Source organism: Prionailurus bengalensis, chromosome X, assembly GCF_016509475.1.
Source record: "Prionailurus bengalensis isolate Pbe53 chromosome X, Fcat_Pben_1.1_paternal_pri, whole genome shotgun sequence".
Lineage (NCBI taxonomy): Eukaryota > Metazoa > Chordata > Mammalia > Carnivora > Felidae > Prionailurus > Prionailurus bengalensis.
The window spans coordinates 40,401,859-40,406,325 of NC_057361.1; the positions used below are offsets into that span (position 1 = coordinate 40,401,859).

General features: G+C 51.3%; 1 non-coding gene across 1 annotated transcript; it reads left to right on the forward strand.

Annotated features, from left to right (window-relative positions):
* Positions 1-2,944: 2,944 nt before the first annotated feature.
* On the forward strand, positions 2,945-3,029 carry TRNAQ-UUG. The gene has a single exon. It is a non-coding gene; the product is annotated as a tRNA-Gln (tRNA).
* The last annotated feature ends 1,438 nt before the right edge of the window (positions 3,030-4,467 follow it).

Consider the following 4,467-nt stretch of genomic DNA (forward strand, 5'->3'; position numbering starts at 1 on the left):
TGCTCTGTCTCTCTCTTTACCAAAAATAAGTAAACATTTTAAAAAATTAAAAAAAAAATGTTTGGAGGCGAAACCCACACTGTAAACTTATCTTTAGAAGCCGCTTGCCAAAAATCTTTGAAAAGTGTTTTCTTCGGGTCTCCGAACGGTCATCTGTGAGGCAGAAAGTCCTTGCCTCCCTTCCCATCTGCCTCCTAAAAAAAACGATCCCTTGCTATGAGGCACACGGATCTGTCAGGGCCCTCACTGACTCGTGCCTGAAAGTCAGTCAGCTGACTGTCCCTGACACGTGGCAGTTACCTGTGCATCCCAGGAGGCAGGCCAGAGCCAGCTAAAGAACGGTACACCTGGCCCCTCAATCCCCCTCCCCCCTTGCCCCGTTCACCCCATACTCAGCCTCCATTGCTGAAGCGCCTGAGGGTTGGGGATCCCCAGGGAGTCACATTGCAAGCACACAGGCATTTCCCCCAGACACCTCAGGTCTCTCCTTCAAGCTGTTGGGCACGGCCACGGGCAATCCTCCTGCCCTCACCCACCCCACGGCACCCTGCTGGGCTTTCCTGGGAGGAAAAACAGCCGCAGAGCCTGGCAAGGCCCGCCTTAGGGTGGGCCGGGGGTGGGGGCGGCCATTTTCCGGGACAGAATGGAGATCACTCACTCCTGCAGGGAGAAGGAAAAGAGGGGCTCCCACCCTCTGTTGCTCCTCCCTCACCCTTACCCAAGAATAGTCAAGGAAAGGCTCATCTTCACAGCTCATACCTCTGGAAGACAGGACACGGCTGCCATTACGGTTTCTGGAAGGACAAGGAGGCCCGCCACCGTCCACATCAGGCCTCCCCAATCTGCCTCCTCCGTTGGCTCAGAGGAAGACCCTAGGTCAAGAAAAGGCGAGAGTAACGCTACAGGATTCAGTCTCCCAAACCATGTGTTCCGTCTTCAAGTCAAACCTTTTGCCTTTCTGGTGCTCGGGCAACAGACCACGGAGCCTACTGTGTGTGTGTGCTTTCGCTGGAGCCAGAGCTGCTTCAACTCCGAGTCGGGGGCTGGAATCCACAGAGAGGCCCATGCGTGAGAAAACTCCAGAGCCCGGTGAGGAAACCCATTATTCACCCTAATGAGCTCATACGTCATCCATCTTTGCAACTGCTGCAACGGCTGCCTTCCCACCCCGCCCCTTTCCCCTTATCTCTTCCCTCTAGAAGATTCCTTGGAAGGAAGCACAACTTGAGGAGAAAACGTCCATGTTCATCACACGCTCTCCACTGTCCTGCTTCCCAGGCGCACCATCCCCTAAAACGGCCAATCTGAGGGACCTTAATGCTAAGAGGGGTGTGTGGGGGGACAGGAGGGAGGTGGGGGGGGGGGCGGGGGCGGAGTGTGAGCCTGAACCTCTTACACTGGAGTTTTTCAGTTGAGGAAATGCCAAGTTTTGCCAGTATAAAAAGCTGATACAAAACATCACCGGAAGTCTGATCTCTCTCAGCACGAGGGGCTCAGACTGGATTTTTCCACGGTGTCCGTGGTGCGGGTGCTTTCACTCGCAAGAAAAGCTTTCAGAAGAGCACTTTACAAAACAGGATACACTACCTTCACGGACGAATGGACACATAAGATGGAGTACAGGCAGGCAACGGAATATTATTCGAGGGCATTACGCTAAGTGACATAAGCCAGTCTCAAGAAGGCAAATACGGTGGGATGCCATTTATACAAGGTATCTAAAGGAGTCAAACGCCTGGAAACAGAAAGCAGAATGCTGGTTGCCAGGGGCTGGGGGAGGGGCGGGGGAAGCGGGGGGCGGGGCTGTTTAATGGGTACAGACTTTCGGTTTTACAAGATGAAAAAGTTCTACAGGTCCGTTGCACTACTGTATCATATACCTTTAAAAATGGCTACAATGGCACATTTTATGGTATGTGAGTTCTTTTTTTTTTTTTTTACCACGATTAAACACACACATACACACATACACACACACACACACACACACACACACACACACTGCCTTCACCGTACGTTTTGGCCATTCTCAATTTCCAATTCAACATTTGGATATTAAAGGGCCGAGCCAAGTATCTCAGCGAGTTCTCTTACTGAAAATGAGAACCCTCGAATTAAAGTGCTTCGAAGATTCTAGAAGAATTACAAAGTACTCGAAACCACTGCTGGCGACAACCTTTGTCATTTGAAGCATGCATGACATTTTCGTAGCAGGAAGGATCCCGACATGCTTCTCGAATGGTATGCGTGGTATGCCGAATTGGCTTCTAAATCATATGGAGCCTTTTAGCGCAAGAAGGGATATATCACAAGACAGCCTTAGAGACGGAACACTGTGGCTATTATCACAAGGGCAGCAAAATGAATAATTCACGCGCAGAGGGAGTGTATAAGGCTTGCGAACAACTGTGAGTGGTTCCCTCGCTCCCGGGCCTCTCTTTACTTTCCCATTACTCCCAACACTGATCCGTGACGCATTCTTCCGAAACGTAGAAGTTACTCTACGGAGACAACATTATTCGTAAGGAGCACAGTAACTCTTAAGTTGACAGAGCAAAAAGGCAGGGCGAACTCGCGTCAGCCCGGCTTTCTTTTCGGAAAAGGTTGACCTCAAAGGACACCTACACACTTTCTAAAGCTCGTGACTTCAACTTTCCATGGCTAAGAACGATTACATAAGGGAGCGGACTCGAAATGTCCAAGGCTCGTTCTCCTATAGAGAAATGTAATGAACGTTTCTGTATCTTGGCCTTAGACACTGAAAGACAGGTACTATGGAACTGCATTTCCCAGTAGCTCATGACTCCATGGTCTTGGGGAGGAATCTAGGATTCTGAACAAGTCTCCACTAAGTTTCACCACAGGCATCATTCAGGCATGTGAGATCACCAACGAGGTGAAGAAATATATTTGCATAGTTTCTGTGTGATTTACATTAAGGGGCGCCTGGGTGGCTCAGTCGGTTGAGCGTCCGACTTTGGCTCAGGTCGTGATCTCACGGTTCGTGGGTTCGAGCCCCGCGTCGGGCTCTGTGCTGACAGCTCGGGGCCTAAGAGCCTGCTTCGGATTCGGTGTCTCCCTCGCTCTCTGCCCCTCCCCCATTTATGCTCTCTCTCAAAAATAAACATTTAAAAAAAAGGACTCTTTACACGGTATTTGTTGTTCAAGAGGGTCTGAAGTCCCCTTCTTCTCAAAGGTGTTCGTGTTTTATTTTTTATTTTTTTTCAACGTTTTATTTTATTTTTGGGACAGAGAGAGACAGAGCATGAACGGGGTAGGGGCAGAGAGAGAGGGAGACACAGAATTGGAAACAGGCTCCAGGCTCCGAGCCATCAGCCCAGAGCCTGACGCGGGGCTCGAACTCACGGACCGCGAGATCGTGACCTGGCTGAAGTCGGACGCTTAACCGACTGCGCCACCCAGGCGCCCCAAAAGTGTTCGTGTTTTAATAGGAAGCATTAAAGATCTCTGACACACCAAAAAAGAAAGCTCTAACAAGAGCACTGGGGAACTCCTGGACGCCAGAGAAGACTTCTCCCAATGGCCAAAGCCTGTCCCTTCCATCCTCAAGGGCAGCCCCAGGCTCTCAACCTCAACCCCGACACCCCAGGTATGAACTGCTTCTCTCTGATCTAGCACAGCGGCCCCATGTGGGCATCAGCCCCCCCCCCCCCCCCGCCAAACCAGGCAGGGCGGGCTGCACACATGCTCACGAGGATGGGCATGTGGGATCCTCAGTCCAGGGTTCAAGCTCAGCACAAAAGCAGATGGCGGGGCCTCCTCGAACCAGCCCTCTCTTGTCCCTATCTGAAGACAGAGACGGAAGAGACACCTTTAACCACACTTAGAAGCAGCTGGCCCCTCCAGCTTTCTAGTGACCCAACAGCAACACAGGGCGTCCCTCTAAACAGTTCCAGAATTAGAACCAACATCTGTACCTAGAAGCTGCAAAGAAAGACCAGAAGCTTTGAATGAGTGTCCTCTGGGACAGTATTGAGATCCTACGTGGTCCGAAAGGGGCACACTGTGCACATGAAACCGACTAGTAGAATCAGGGACAATTCCTCCCATTAATGGTCAACATTCCCTACGTGGGGGCAGGGGGGTGGGGAGTCGGGAGTCAACAAAGGGGGTGTGTGCGTGAAGGTAATAACAATTCGTTGCTGCAGAAATCACGCGAGTAACCTCAAGCATCAGTTTCCGCACTTCTGACTTGCGGAGAGCTCACAGGTCATCAGGGGGATGTCAGTCACATTTCCACTGTGGGGGGCTGGGGCTCACAGGGCCACTGGGTCTCACTGGGAACTGAGTTAACCCGCCACACCCATATTCTCTTCCCTCCCCATCTGCTCAACCAACAGTGAGCCAAATCCCGCAACGAAACAAAGGGAACAGCAGCAAAGACAAGAGAAGGACAAGGGGTATGGCGGTCAACTTTAAACCACACACGGAAGGGACATCTGGGTG